Raw genomic sequence first — 17,056 nt, forward strand, 5'->3', positions numbered from 1 at the left:
CTCAGACCCATCTCAGTTCCTGGCTCAAACAGCAGCTTGTTTGGCTCAAAGCCTAGGTCAGGAGTTAACTTCCCGGTAATGTCTGTTGAAAAGCTAAAAGCTGAGTCACATAGTTAATTTTAAGGTTTCAGGATCTATGACAATATCTGTGCACAAAAACAGTCTGTCATAGAGACAGTCCCCTTTTGGGGGGGGGCAGTTCTGGTCCTTATTAAAGCTACAGGTAAAACTTTAAACCAACTGTCTTGTTTCCTGAGTTAGCTTACACAGGTGTCTTTTAATGACGTCATTAGCCTTTTCAACTTTTTTGAAGATTGGGGTCTCCAGGAACAGTGTAAGTGATATTCTATTCCTAGAGCTTTTGACACCCCTTGAGTTACAGCAGCTTTAAAGGTTGAGCATTGTTGCTCTGAACTTTAGAGTTCAAGATCCCACTTACATCATGAGAAGTCAGTACAGTAAGATTTTGCCCATTCCTTAACCTCAGGCTTTAGTGAATACTGCTTTTGATGTAGAAATAAGTGAGGGTCATTGAGCTTGATAATGACAGGAACAGCATTTTGTGCTCTACCCACAGTTTTCCATCAGTCCACACTCTAGGATTTATAGTTTGTTCCATTAAAAAGAGCTGGTTCCATATTCATGAAAACAGAGGCCTGGACCTTGGTCAGTATATACCTCCCCGAAGGGGTGAGGGAGACTCTGGCATAAACAGCACAGAGTCCCAATGACACTAAAAGGATGACTGACATCATGTTTGGCTCATCCAGACAGTCCCACTACGGTAGTGGATCAGGAGGAAGGCAGGCCAGGGGCTTTAGTGAGCACAGAGAAAGTTACCCCAGTGTCCAAAAGAAATCGACTGATTGGCCCTCCACAGTTATTAATACCCGGGGTTCCTCAGGTGTAATTAGGACAGGAGCTTGTGTGGGGACCCCTGGGCACCTTCAGTCCTGATTGTCTTGAGAGTCCGACCCCTGGGGCCTACACCTAGGAGGGCAGTCTCTTCTCCAGTATGGTCCTTTGCAGACCGGACCTGGAGCCGGGGACGGCTTGGTTCCTGAGGGCAATCCCGCTTGAGATGCCCTTCCTTTCCACAGTAATAGCAAGTTCATCCCTTTTCACCTGGGTTCCTCTGGGCATTTTTCCTTAGGCTGTTTCAGAGCAGATCTAACAGCCATTGTTGGGGCTTCAGTCTTTTGCCTGGTTCTTTTTTGCCTCTTATTTTCCTCCTTATATTCTCTACCATAGTATACTGTCTAAGCCCGTTGCAACGGATTATCTAAAGACTGATTTGGTCCAAACGCCTGTTTTCATAACTTACAGCAGATATCTGGAGCCAACTGAGTGAGAAATCTATCTTTTAAGATCATTAGTCCTTCTGCAACATCAGTAAACTTGTGGAGAGCCTCCCATGGTCTGTTTAGGAATTTACCAGGAGTTCCTGTCTCTCCCTGTTCTATGTCAGCCAACTTGGCAAAGTCTAAAGTCTTAGCTTGTGCTTGCTTAAGTCCTTCAAGAATACATCCAGCAAAGTGGCTCTGTTATTGTGTTGACTAAAAAAACAGATGTACAATTTGAGAGTTGTGAGTTAAGTTTTATTGGGGGCAAAATGAGGACTGCAGCCCGGGAAGCAGCATCTCAGATAGATCTGAGAGACTGCTCCAAACCAGCAGTGGGGAAAAATCAATATATAAGGTTTTGGTGAAGGGGGAGTTCAATGCCATGAAGCACTCATTTTACAAAAGGTTTTTGTTAGTCATGAGGATCTGATGTCACCATGAAGGGATTTAGTCCTTCTCTAGATATGGGGAGATGCAAGGATTGAGGTCATAAAATCTGTTCCTAAAAATATCCAACTATCTAAAGACCTGTCCCACCAGATTGCTGGAGCACAGAGTGCCTCACGCCATCCTGAATTCCCTCAGGGGTTGTTGAAGGTCCACAGCTATAGCAGCATGGGGTTCAATCTCATAGAGGCAGATTGCAAATGCCTTTGTTGTTCCGTCCTTGGCAGTGCTCTTGGTAAGTGCCAATTTGTAGTTGACAATTGGAACCACTTGGCTCCCAGTAGGAAGGAGGGCTCTTTTGTGTTCCCTCTTTTCCCTTATCTCACATTCAAGCCATTCATCTCCAAAAGCAGTAGCTTTCCCCAAAACTCAAGCTCTCGAGTCAGGAGTCAGCATCTGTCCCAAGACATGCATTATAACTCTTCAAGTAAGCTCATAAAATAAGTTTGTCCTGTAAAGTCTCTATGAACCTTTTGGATCCTCTTGATAGTCTTGGCCACAATTGGTACTGTTTGAATTTCTACCAAGACTGAGGCAACCCCTACCGGAAGGGTGCCCCGATTCTCAGCCTGTTCAGTGCCTCTGATACAGGGGCAAAGTAGGAAGACAGGAGGGAGCTGAAGTTTTCACACCCAAATCTGCACCCTTCGGACACAAGTCTGGCATGTCTCGCAGAGAGATAAAGAGCAACACATATGGCACTTCTACCCGTTTCTCGTTTCCTACAGAACCAGTCTAGTTGTAAAACTGGATTGTAATTAAGAGACCTTCAGCAGGCCAGCATTCCCCATCTTCCAAAGGATACTGTGGCCATTCAGTATCACAGAAAAAGATCAGGAGTGTCTTTAAATTCTAGGGATCGAACTTGTCCCAGTTTTCTTAAATACATTTTAAAGGAGTGGTTCTGGAACTGCTAGCTCCCATTTGTAAGAGAGAAAAAAGTGGCATCCACAGCCATCGCTTTTTTCCACTGGAAGCATCTTTCCCTACTCTGGATGGATGTGTAGACAGACTCTCCACTGAAGCTTTCCTTCCCTGGTCAGACCTAGCCTGTCCCTTACCAACGCAGACGTCTTACTCATCCATCTGTGTTCTATCACCAAGGCAGGGTGGAGATGCACCAGGGGTAGACCTGATGGCATCCCGATTGATTTTCAGTTCCTTACCACCAAGTCCTTTGATTTGCTAGAGTGGTTTCCCAGAATCTTTCTCAAGCTAAGACTATGAGGGGAAGCATCTGTCTTACATGTGCCGTGCACATTCCTGAGTACCATCCTGGCTGCAGTAGAAACAGTGAGTCATAAAGGGACGAACAGCAACCAAGATGTCCCTTCTGAGTGTCACCATGCTGGTATATGTGATAGCAAAAGAGATAGTGGAGGGTTGGCCAGCAAGGAAAAAGTGATTTTCGTCCTCAAGCTACTAGGGCCAATCCTTCCAGTTCATTCCCACAGATTCCACAAAAGGAATATCTAGGGACTCGAGGCAAATCCATCAGAGAGCCTCCTCTGATCCACTAACAGTTACCACTGCCAAAGGAAGAAGCCCACCATACTTCCAATCAGAACAGATCCTGCAGTTCCTGATGTGTGTCCTCAGAAACCTCATGGTCACCAGCAGTGCTTCTATCCACATAGACAGGAGACACAGCCATGACAAAGACTCACTTTCAGGTCCCTGGCCCCTGAGGCAGGCCTTAACTCTGAGTTAGATTAGAAGCTGTCAGAAGGCTCTGAAAAAGAAGTGACAGGAACCACAGCAAAGATTTAGAAGAGGGCACTTTTTGAAAGTATGCTTACCCAGCAGAAAAGCTGGGTTTCCCACGTGGTGCCAGTAGTAAAGAACCCTCCTACCAATGCAGGAGACGCAAGATACACAGCTTCAATCCTTGGATCAGGAAGATCCCCTGGAGAAGGAAATGGCAACCCACTCCAGTATTCTTGCCTGGAAAAATCCCATGGATGGAGGAGCCTACTGGGCTACAGTGCTTGGAGTGGCAAAGAGTCGTACAGGACTGAGCATGCACACATCAGAAAAGCTAATGAGGAAACTTAAAGAGGCCTGTCAAGGTTGGCATCCTAACACACATCTTCTATAAATTCTGAAGATTCTAAGACATTTTAATTTCTCAAGAGTAAACCTTTTGTTAAATCTCTGAAGCACTCAACTAGAACTGGAATCGATTTTATCATACATTACCTAAGAATCACAGATGAATTTGCTTTTCATATTAAGCTTTGAATTTTATACTCCAGATTTAAAACTGGACAAAAGTGCTTACCAAATAACAATGTGGTTCTACAGGAATTTGTATTCTCTCCATCCAGACTTCCTACCATATAATTGTTGATCATATCTACAAAGAGAGAAAAATCATGGTGATAATAGATATTCTTTTCTCTGCAAATCTGTCTTCCCCACAGCACAAGACACCTACTCCAATTGTGCAACTTCAAGCAATCCTCAAATTGTTCTGGCCTCATACACTTCCTGTGCATAATATTGATAGTAAGGTGATCTACTTCTATCCCTTTAATATTTATTGTTAATGATAGGAACATCACAAAATGTTATGGGCTTCATTGATCAAAATATTAAGTCATTTCTACTATAATTATTGCAGCATATTTCTTATGTCATACACAGAAAGAGGTCAAAGAAAAAGATGTGATTACTACCCTTGAACAGCCACATAATCAGCTGCAGGAGGCAAATATATATCTTAAAACATCACATGAGGCAGGATGCATTAAAGTCTGTAATTATTAAGGCAGTAAAATAGCTCATGTAGTACTTTACATTTTAAAAACATACTTATAGCACCCCACTCCAGTACTCTTGCCTGGAAAATCCCATGGACGGAGGGGCCTGGTGGGCTGCAGTCCATGGGGTCGCTAGGAGTCAGACACGACTGAGCGACTTCACTTTATTTTTTCACTTTCTTGCATTGGACAAGGAAATGGCAACCCACTCTAGTGTTCTTGCCTGGAGAATCCCAGGGACGGGGGAGCCTGGTGGGTCCCACAGAGTCGAACACGACTGAAGCGACTTAGCAGCAGCAGCAGCATACATATAGTATCTCATTTGAGTTTTATACCATTTACAAATGAACAATGCTTATTAAACACAGATGACGGTAATGCAAATTTCAACTAGGGATTGTGAAAAGGGCAGGATTTGCTCACGAAAGTCCTCTCAAGAGGAACTTGAAGAATTAGACATTTTTTTAAATTGGGTAAATATTTGAGCAAGTATAATAGGTAAGACACTTTAAAAATCCCCAAACTAGAGCCACTGCCATCTCACCCAAGGATGGCGTCTCTTGCTGTATGGTTAGTGATGACCTTGGAAAAACTGCATTGATTATGGCCTATAATGGTTTACTCAGCCTCATTCCTTGTCAAACAGTCAAGATACTAGAAACTTCTGCTCAATATATTAAGTAAGAACATATTGAAACCCATTACGTGATTGTGGTCATCAGCAGCACTCAGGAACCCAGCAAGCACAAGCCTTGCTTTCAAGAATCACGTGGGTATAAAGTGAAATCTCAAAAATTACATCCTGCTAGAAATTTATAAATACATGCTACTTTTCTTATGAAGAAAAACAGTGTTGATGTAGCCTGTATCATCAAGAATTTCATCTTCTGGTTCTGCTTCACTGAGAATGACAAGGTAATCCTGTGTGGTTCCTCCAAATTGGAAACTACTTCACATAATATTGACTGAAAATATCCCCTCTAGTTTGAAAACGTCTTCCTTCTTGAAGCCAATTTTTGCTTAATGACTTTGTCATAGAAGGTAACCCTAACTGAAGGTTAACTGCATATAACCAAGTATTATGATATGCGTGAAGCACACTGAACAGAGAATCAGATGTGAGGTCTGCCTCAAATTGTGACATTAACTAGCCCTGAGATCTTGAAGCAAGTTACGCAAGCTCTCTGGTCCTCAGTTATGCCATATATCAAATCAAAGAATCTTTCTTGAAAAGAGCCTTCTTTTTTTTTTTTTTTAAGAAAAATGTAATTAAAACCCTCATTTTGCTCACACACACACACTTATACATCACATATAAATACACCCATTGCAGTAAGGTCTCATCTTTTTTCACAAAACCACCACAGAATAGTTTCTTTACTTTATCTTTTAGTACCATAGAAACAATGGATCATTTTCCCAACTTCATCAAAACTTTGTGTAGTCAATACTGTTTCCTGGTCCTGTGGGAGCATGTTTAATCCATATTGCTCAGTATGTCATTGTTCCTGTTTGTCTAGAGTTCATAATAAAATTGCCCAGAATATCTATTTTTCTGTGAGTTTCACCATAAGAGAAGCATCAGGTGAGAAGTAGAGAAGAGAGAGCAGGAACTAATAGCAACTCATTTCAAACATAAATTTTGTTTACAACATATGAAGTACCATCCAATTGCTTTAAAGCCATCATTAGAGCAAAAGTTCATGGTAAGGGACAACAGTAAGTTTACTGAAAGGCTGGGGGGGGAGTGAAATTTAGCTTTTGATCTTTTCAATTTTTTTTTTTTTTCGGATTGCTAACACCAAGAATCAACCTTTGAACTTTTAAGACATTTTTAGCTTGTCCTAAAAGAACCAATAAAAGAAGCTAAATCATCCCATGAACCATCTTTGTTGCTCTGCCCTAGCTATGTGATTTTCTCTTTCTGCATTGTCCCTGCTTTCCAGGAAGTGTCGTCTCCAGGGGCTATTGAAGGTAGATGAGTGAAGAGAGATTCAGCATTTTGATGGTGCTCTTTTACCCACCTGATGCTCCCATGGCAAATGTGCCCCAAACTCTGAACTGTGTTCTTGATGTGACCGAGAATCTATCTGACCCTACATGCTGAGAGGCTTCAGAGAGCTCTCATTGAGCAGAGTCTTTTAACAAAATGGAAAGGGAACATTGCAATTACTTAATCAAAGTTTTCAAGTCTTTTAAAAATTAATCTATCTCTTAAAGAGTATTATACTAAGAAGTAGAAAATCAAAACCAGACAAAGTGGAGACACTCGGATTGAATTCGGGGGTGTTGGGAACCCTGATATCCATCCAATAGTCTGCTTCCCTACTGCTCCTTCTCCTCAGTTCACTGTACTCATTCGCTGGATGAGAAGCCAGAGATATATCTCAATCTATATAATAGAAAGACGGTATGAAACATATAGAGCATTATATAGATGGAGAAGGAAATGGCAACCTACTCCAGTATCCTTGCCTGGGAAATCCTATGGACCGAGGGATCTGACAGGCTGCAGCCCATAGGGTCGCAAAAAGTTGGACACTACTTAGTGACTAAAGAACATCATATAGAACATATGAAATAGAAGCTTCCCTATTTACAGATTTTAAACTTCTTAATTTGTACTCAGATTAGCAGAGTTATGATGTGGAATAAAAATTCTTCCCCACTCTACCACCATCAAATGGGGGTTTGAGCAGCTCTCTATGGCCCTCATGCCCACAACTATTGCATGTTGTTACTTTGAAGTGTTTTTATGAAAAGCGTTTACCCCATTTTGAAAGGTTAAAAGTAGCAAGAATGTTAAAAGTGCTAATAAGATGTATTTGACTATAAGACAAAATAGGTGTAAGATCATTTTTTAAGTGTGACCAATTTTACAACACACATTGAGATCAAACATCGGAGAGTTCCGCTGTTTCTCGCAGATGGCCTGACTCAAAAGGTGGGGAAGCCCACGTCCTTGTGCTGATGCAGTTGAGCATCAGGAGACAAGGAGAAGCAACAGACCAAAGTGGGGAAACCTTGGAGCGTGTGGGGCTACAAAACAGGAGATTTACCTCTGATGCCTGTTAACCATGCGATGATTCAAAAAGATGTTAGAATTCCAACAAAGAACTGAAAACTAATTCTTCATAAAAAGTGTTGCTGTTGAAACTTCTGTCCGTAGCCAGAGATGGCCCACTGGTTTCAAAGCACATGTGACTCTAAACAGAATCAAAGTTAAAGTAGTGATGGAGAATAGAGCCTCTGAGAAAATCCTCATGGTATTTGCAGGGAACATCAAGGATAATCCCATCCCAACAGACTTTTGATGTAGAAAAATTGGTCTATTTGGGAAAAGAATAATATGCCTATTTTACCATTCCCGTTTATGTTTAGTAAAAATGAAGGGACTCTAGGCATAAACTCACCTCAGTCACTTTGGACTTAGGACCAAAAGGACTGATGGACAGCGTTTGGGAGTCTAGTTCGTTCATATTAGGGCCTTCCCAGGTGGTGTTAGCGGTAAAGAATCTGCCTGCCGGTGTAGGAGACACAAATATGGGTTTGATCCCTGGGTTGGGAAGATCCCCTGGAGAAGGAATGGCAACCCACTCCAGTATTGTTGCCTGGAAAATTCCACGGGCAGAGGAACCTGGTGGGCTACAGTCCATAGGGCCACAAAGAGTCGGATACGACTGAGTGATAGAGAACCAGTTTGCTCCATATAATGAACAAATAAATTTCTGAGTAACACCAAAACCTCCTTATCTTGACTCATTTGCTCTATCTGGAGGGCACTATACTTAAATTTTTATTTTCCTTGGTAGATACAAATTAGTTGACAGAATGAAGTCTAATCACAGTGGCCCTTGTTATTATCTGAAATCCTTGAGTTATTTCCGAGTTCTGAGATTATTTTGATTATTCCCCTAATTTAAAAGTACAACATAAAAATAAATTGTATTGTGTTTCAAGTCATAAAATCTATACTCATCTGCTAAATGTGGAAAATTCTCCCCATAAAGCTAATTAACTAGATAAAAGGTCTGTATCAGGCTTGAAGCAGTTCCTGTCTCTAAGGGCCTAACTCAGTAATTAATTATGTTTCTGAGAGTCTCTGAAAACACTTTTCCAGCTTCCTGGGTCTTTAGAAATAAAACATTTTGGGCATCATCCAAAATATCTTAATCTCTCGATCTGCTTAGAGTCCAGTCAAGTTCTACAAGGAAAGAAGGATGTGTGAGTCCTTACTGTCCTCATCATTTCCTCAGTTATTCACCTCAGGGTTCAGATGACACCAGTTGAATTTTTAATCAACCTCATTTTTTGAGATTTGTTAACATTCGAGTGACCATTCATTTGCAGTGAGTTTAGGGTATAGGCTTGGTTGAAATCAAAGCTATTAATAAAGCATGAGTTAAGAGCACTGAAAGTATAGAACAAATGAAGAGATGTGCTATTATTTAATAAGCCACATCTTGGTCCCTGTTAAAGTTCCCCACGTTAGGCAGGATGTGTGTGGACATGTCCTAGTGGCCAGGACTCTTGGAGAGTCCTGCCGCTAGATCTAGAAGAACTGGCATCCAAGGGGGAAGAGAAAAGTGAAAATCACCTCCCCCACTGAATCATTCTGCCTAGCCCTTTACTTTGGGCTTTCCCCCAAATCCAGACCAGATGGTTTTTTAAAGCTCCTCAGGGGAAAACAGACTATAAACATCTAAGCAAAATCAAAAGATGTGCATAGATGACACTGATGCTTTATAAAGCCCATGTATGCCCAGGAGTCCACGCTGCCAATTGTACAGTTGAGCTCACTGTCACAGTCTGAATACACTCACCCTTCTCTATAGTGTCTCCAGATTTGAAAAGCTTTCAAATTATTCTTAAAGAAACAAGAGTCATATAATACTTCAAAAAACAACTAGTAGAGGATGGGATAGATAATATCAGAAGAAATACAGCCTGTTGAAGATAGAAAGCTACCCTCCAAAGATTACCTGAAATAACGTGTTCTCCCCTTTCCCTTGGAATTCCATAGTGTCACCCTAACAAAGCTGAAGAGGGTTGGAATTTTTAATTACAGGCTCCCTTGCTATGTTTACCAAACAGCTAGTAGCCCTGAGGGTGGAATTAGGCTGTTTAAAGTCATGTTTTAATCTCCTTTGTAATTGCAATTTGATTGTGGGTGTAAATTACCTAGTAGGCTTACCACCTTCAGTGCCAGCTACTTCCCAGAGTGCATAATTTTGAATTAAAAGGCTGATATCCATCCAAAAGTTTCCCAGAATGTTTCATGGGCTTGGTGAATTATGCATTAAACAGAATTCTTTAAAAAGAAGGCAAGAGGTTCCTTTGATGTCAGCTGGGGTTTTTCATCATATTATGGACTATTAATTTCTAGACTCTTTTAGAGGTACTTTCTTGAAATCTATGTTCAATTTAGGACTTATTACTGATCTTTCTCTAACCTTTATATTTTATTTTAACAGCATCATATATCACCCTGAATATGGCAGGTTCTGGCAGAAACCTGGTGGTTAATTTCCTTGGGGGTGTAGGGATGGGGGGAGGAGGAAGAAATGGATAGTTTGCTGCAAAGACACCATCTGCTGGACAAAGTGTGGATATACTGTTAGGAATCTGCCTGCACATTAGCAAAGTGATTTCGAAGCCGATGAGGACAGAACCAATTAGGGAGCTGATGTATATGGGGGCTCATCTATGGGACTTCTCTAAGCTATATCCAGATGCTAGTGGCCTCATTTCGTGATTTTTTTTTAACACCTCGCAAGTTGTGTTGATGTGTTTGACTTTGAGCTGTATTCCCTATTCAACTGTAACATTATAGGATATAATAAGCAAAACTGATTATAAGAAAATAAACAGGGACCTCCTTTATGCAAAAGGATATAAAGATAGTCAAGCTTCCACCATCGTGGGCAAATGCAGATTCTGGGGAAATTATGTTTTACACAATTCCATATTTCTATTCTCTCTCTGTTTTTATTTCTGTACACAAAGCACTCTGAAATTTGTCAAGGGCTGTGCTTTTCTACACCTTATAAATCGGATGAATGAATATAGGCTTTATCTTTCAACATAGACCCTTTTGAGACTGAAAAGGAATGCTGTGAACAACAGAACAGAGTGCATAAACTGGGACTGTCCTGGGCTAATTCAGGATAAAACATCCCTCCCATCATAGGTAACCCAGTCTCCTCACAAACAGAAACCAACTCTTATTCTCTATCTACTGCCAATTTATGTTAGAGAACAAAACTTAAAAGTTTAAATGATTCAGTGCCTTGAAAAGATTCTGGACTGGGGCATTGAGAAAAACTTGAGTTTTCATCACTAATAGGTTCAGCATTGAAATTATTTGATTCTGTTTTGCATGCATTAATTCATCCATGATTAAATATCACAGGAATGTCAGATAAAGTTTCACAAGTACCTAGAAGGGATTTATACTAAGTCACTTCCGTTGTGTCTGACTCTTTGTGACCCTATGGACTACAGCCCAACAGGCTCCTCTGTTCATGGGATTCTCCAGGCAACAATACTGGAGTGGGTTGCCATGCCCTCCTCCAGGGGATCTTCCTGATTCAGGCAGGGATCGAACCATGTCTCCTACACCTCCGGCATTGGCAGGAGGGTTCTTTACCACAGCACCACCTGGAATTTAAGTCCCTTCTATTAATACCTGGGTGGATACACTGCCTTATGAATAAGGCAGCATTTGAAGTGAGCGTTGGAAAAGATGCAGGATTTGGGAACTGGGCACTCCAACAAAGACAGAAGCTTTCAATAATAACCTGTGCAAATCAAGGGACGCATAGTGCTCCCCCATTGCAGAGCTAACACTGCTTTTCCACAAACATTTCTTAAAGCTTACTAAGTGTCAAGCACTCACTCTGACACACTGATGGATGAAACAGACATCAGCCTCTCCCTTGAAGAATACAGGGCCTGGCAAGCAGTAGTATTGAGCATCTGCATTTCAGAGGCCATTTCTGAATTAGAGCCAAGTTGGGAATCATCCGTGTATTTAAACTGACAGGAAACAGATAAGATGACTTAGGGGGAAAATGTACAGGAAAAAGGAAAAGACACAGAACTAAACCCTGATGTACTCTGATATTTAGAAATAGGATGAAGAAATTCCCAAAGGAGCAACAACAACAAAACTAGCTGGTATGGTAACAATGAAACAAAAAGAAAAACATATCTTATTCTTTCTCTCCAAATGGGGGATTTAGGTAGAGCTCAGAAGAAACGAAGCTTGTCACGGTGTACATCAGATGTAGCTTTAAGCTTCCTCATTATCTAATAATTAACACAATAATTTTAAAATTATGAACACCTTTCTCCAAGGAACCCTAAACGCTCTGTGTGTCCCTTCTAATGTATCTCCCTAGCACTGTAATTAAATTATAAAATTATACGTTATTGAAAATTAAGCAAAAACACCATTACCCTCTATGCTATATTTGATTTTAGATTTCCTGTGGGGAAATGTGCAGTTCTACCTTTTCACTTTCAATGAGGTGAATCAAACCAGGGCTACAATTCCAATCTTATTTATGAATATAAAATTAACTCGAAATATAGCTCAGTCAGTCTCCCCAACTCCCTCCTGTATGGCATACTGTGTCACACTGTCCATCATTTTTTAATGAATCTTATTCAACGAGCTGTTCAGGGGCCTGCATCTGATTGCCTTCTATGTTAATTTTTATAGAAAATTTAAAGTATAACTTAGGCTGGAGGTGAGTGTGAAGAACGACAAATACTTCCCATATTTCCTGAGCCTAGTCTCACTTTCGGAGAAGGCAATGGCACCTCACTCCAGTACTCTTGCCTGGAAAATCCCATGGATGGAGGAGCCTGGTAGACTGCAGTCCATGGGGTCACTGAGGGTCAGACACGACTGAGCAACTTCACTTTCACTTTTCACTTTCATGCATTGGAGAAGGAAATGGCAACCCACTCCAGTGTTCTTGCCTGGAGAATCCCAGGGACGGGGGAGCCTGGTGGGCTGCCGTCTATGGGGTCGCACAGAGTCAGACACGACTGAAGTGACTTAGCAGTAGCAGTAGCAGTCTCACTTTAGCTGTCATCTTGTTAGGCTTTGGAGTTCATTTATCCACTCAGTAAATATTTAATAAGCATCCAGCAGGTGTTAGGCCCTGTACCTGCACATTAAGGCTAGAAAGGTATCCTAATCTACCTTCGAGGAAGTTAGAATCTACTGGAGAATACACATGAGTAAAGAGGTGACTACAGTATAGTGTACTAAGTCTACCCCACTCTGGACACAATTGGTCTTTTACTTTTTCATTCATTCTTTTTTAAGATTCTCTGGTTTCTATTACTTTTCCCAACACAATTCTTCTATGACATCCAGGATTCCATACCCTCTTTATCTTTTCTCCTTCCCTCTGCAGCCCTTCTCTTTCAGTCTCCTTAGAAGGCGTCCTCTTCTCACCCTGTCCAAACTCTCAATGGTGGGACACAAAAAGACTCCATCCTCCTATTCCTCCCATATAGTTAACCTCCTCTAGTCCCTAACATTGGACATCATCCATGTAGTAATGACTCACAAGTGAATTTTCTCCATCCCTGCCCTCTCTGCTGGCATAGAGAATTGTATATTTAATGGCTTCTTTGCATAGGCAAAAAAATCTCGTTTATCATATTCAACTCAAAGATCTTTATTTTTCACCTCTCCTTCCTGCACCAAAACACACACACACACAACCAATCCTTTACCAATTTTAGTCAATAGTACCATCATCTGCTTATTTAAATAAAACTTTATAATCAATCAAAGATTAACTCTGTTTTCTCATTCCTAATGTTCAGTTCTTGAGCACTGCTTCAAAAGATACTTCCTAATCTGACCACTTCTTACTGTCTGCACTCCTCTTCCAACTCATCCATCTTCATCTCTTGATCCCTGAAACAGGAGCTAAATGACTTTCCTTGTCTCCCTTCTGATGCTCTTAGGGTTCATTCTTCACATAGTAACCAGAGTGAGCTTTTCAAAATGTAAATCTAGTCAGAATATCCTCTGAACACTGTTCATTGATGATAGAATAAAATCTAAATACATTACCAAAGCCCATAAGCCCCTGTAGGATCCAGTCCCCTGCTTACCACTCCAAATTCATATCTTGCACTACACTTTCTTCTTATTCTCTAAACATGAACCACACTGGCTTTCTTCTTGTCCATTGAGCACTTTAAGCATGTTCCAACTTGAGAAACTGTATTTCCTGCTCCTTCAATCTAGTATATTCTTCCTCCAGAGCCTCAAGTGTCTCACTCCTTCTTGTCTTTAAGTTCAGCTCAGATATTACTTCCCTGAAGAATCCTCCCAACCATTATTACCTGTCATTCTGTATACCATTACCTTGCTTGACTTTTTGTCACAGCATTTACTGATCACAATTTGAAGTTACAGTATATGTTTGTTTGTTTGTTTGTAATCCACTAGGGTCATCTGCATGGAGGCAAGGATTGTAGTCATGTTGGTCACACGATTAGCTTTAGCATCTGCTACATGTTTGACAAATACATGAATCAACTGAGGTTAGAATCAAATACTGCTACTACTGAGTCACTTTAGTCGTGTCCAACTCTGTGCAACCCCATAGACGGCAGCCCACCAGGCTCTGCAGTCCCTGGGATTCTCCAGGCAACAGCACTGGAGTGGGTTGCCATTTCCTTCTCCAATGCATGAAAGTTAAAAGTGAAAGTGAAGTCGCTCAGTCGTGTCCAACTCTTAGCAACCCCATGGACTGCAGCCTACCAGGCTCCTCCATCCATGGGATTTTCCAGGCAAGAGTACTGGAGTGGGGTGCCATTGCCTTCTCCGGAATCAAATACTATGGGAATACAAAGGAGTCTCGCATATCCTAATTCGGTGGGGGGAGGGAGTCAGGAAAAATAAAACATGTCTTCAGACATAAAGATTAGTAAAAAGGAGTCAGGTGAAGGAAATTGCTTGTGCAAAGGAACGAAGGCAAGAACATGGAACTTTCAGGGAATAGGAAGTACTCACAGAGCACAGAGCTTTCGAAGGATTTTCTGGGGCAGAAGTGGTGGGGACACACACTGGGAAGAAGGATGTGAGGGAAGACATAAGCATTTGATAGAGAAGTAAAAGGACCACGTTGTCAAAGACATAGAGTATCCTGTTGAGGATCTGAAGTATTTTTCATGAAGGCATAAGCCCATTGGAAGGTTTTAATCAAGAGGGAACCTAACAAATATGGTTTTAGGAAGATTGTTACAGCCACAGCATGATTGGGGTGGCCAAGTCAGGGCAGGGGGGTGGGCTTAGCTTAAACCTGCATATTCATTTACTAGGCTGGAAAGTCTCCTTCTCTGGATGTCCAAAAGTATCAGTTCAGTTCAGTCACTCAGTCATGTCCAACTCTTTGCAACCCCATGGACTACAACACGCCAGGCTTCCCTGTCCATCACCAACTCCCAGAACCTCCACAAACTCATGTCCATCCCATTGGTGATGCCATCCAACCAGCTCATCCTCTGTCATCCCCTTCTCCTCCTGCCTTCAATCTTTCTCAGAATCAGGGTCTTTTCCAACAAGTTGGTTCTTCGCATCAGGTGGCCAAACTATTGGAGTTTCAGCCTCAGCACCAGTCCTTCCAAAGAATATTCAGGACTGATTTCCTTTAGGATGGACTGGTTGGATTTCCTTGCTATCCAAGGGACTCTCAGGAGTCTTCTCCAACACCACAGTTCAAAAGCATCAGTTCTTTGGCGCTCAGCCTTCTTCACAGTCCAACTCTCACATCCATACATGACTACTGGAAAAACCAGAGCTTTGACTAGATGGACCTTTGTTGGTAAAGTAATGTCTCTGCTTTTTAATATGCTGTCTGCTGCTGCTGCTGCTAAGTCACTTCAGTCGTGTCCAACTCTGTGGGACCCCATAGACGGCAGCCCACCAGGCTCCTCTGCCCCTGGGATTCTCCAGGCAAGAGTGGGTTGCCATTTCCTTCTCCTGCATGAAAGTGAAAAGTAAAAGTGAAGTCTACTAGAAGTCAAAAAATTAATGTGCATGAATCAGGAAAGATGGAAAGAATTCAGAGCCTTCTACAGTTTCTCAACCTCCCCCTTTACTTTAATTAATAAGATGCAATTTTTTAATTGATCACAATGAAAACTCATAAATATGGTCTCAAAAGTTATTAATCAATGAGATACTCAAAATAACAACATTAAGTCTGTCCAGAAGACACTTATACCACCAGAGCAACTATCTGGTATGCAGCCTTGAGCCAGAAAGGGAATTTAGATCTCTTGAAGTAGACCATGCACTACATACACACACATACACACACACTCACACACACACACACACACACACACACACACACAGCATGTCTCCATAGGTGTTGTCTCATATTGCAGACACGGGTATTCCTTCTAGTCTAGACCACTCCTTTCCCTGGTGACAGCCAAAAAAAATTAATTCCTTCTAAAATTACCCACTTACAGAAATTTTCAAATCACATTGTGAAGGTGTTTGCATACTTTGCCTAAAAGACCAGCCCTGATTGTCATTTCTAATCACTCATCTAACAATTATTGAAATGCTTACTATGTGCCTCTTACGGTGCTAAATATTAAAGATGAATAAGACATGGTTTCTGCCTTCAAGACAACTAAATCAGTATGTGAAAATCACTAAGATAGATGAACTCACTTACTATTTATGGAAGCACCATGAACAAACATATACATTAGGCTGGGGAGACAAGACTCATACTAAGAAAGGACAAACCACAGTTCAGAACACAAGTGCTGTTGTCATACAGACCGGGGCCTGGTTCTGAGATGTTCGCATACTAGTCTCATGACCCAGCCTCTTTCACATTCACTTCTCTCACATGTAAATGTTCAATAAGGACCCACTTGATTTGGTTAAATTAAATGAGATGATGTATGGAAAGCACAAGAGTAGCACTACTCAAGTAGATGCATATGTAGCAGTATTCATAAATATAGCTTATAATTCCTCTCTTAGATGATTATAAGAAGGAACTTTTGAGAAGGTACTAAAGGGTATTCATTTTCCAGTAAGAGAAGGTACATATAATGCCAAATGCCTCAATGGTCGCAGAAACCTGCAGCCTTACTCACTTCCCAGCAGCACCTAAAATTCCAGAAACTAAATACAATTGGCAACCCACTCCAGTATCCTTGCCTGGGAAATCCCATGGACAGAGGACCCTGGCAGGCCACAGTCCATGCAGCAACAAGTGTCAGATACGACAACCATCTCCATCTAATACAATTAAAAAAGAAGTTCTGATCCGGCAATGCTACATGATGTGGATCAGCTTCCAGGACATGCACATGTACACTTTGGACCATAAGCTTCTCTTCTGGGCACCAAATCTCTCATCTCGTTGACCAAAGCTCTGATGGGAACTGGGCAAAGAAGCTGTAAGGTATCTCTCAGCCATCGCAGTCACCCCCAAA

The 17,056-nt window shown here is 41.4% G+C and overlaps 1 protein-coding gene across 1 annotated transcript in view; it reads left to right on the top strand.

Moving 5' to 3' along the window:
* GRM3 (glutamate metabotropic receptor 3) overlaps window positions 1–17,056 on the top strand; it is a 246,328-nt gene that overhangs the window by 184,804 nt on the left and 44,468 nt on the right. The window lies entirely within an intron of this gene.

This window comes from Bos grunniens, chromosome 4, assembly GCF_055505025.1.
Source record: "Bos grunniens cultivar Pamir isolate PY7600 chromosome 4, Bosgru_T2T1.0, whole genome shotgun sequence".
NCBI lineage: Eukaryota > Metazoa > Chordata > Mammalia > Artiodactyla > Bovidae > Bos > Bos grunniens.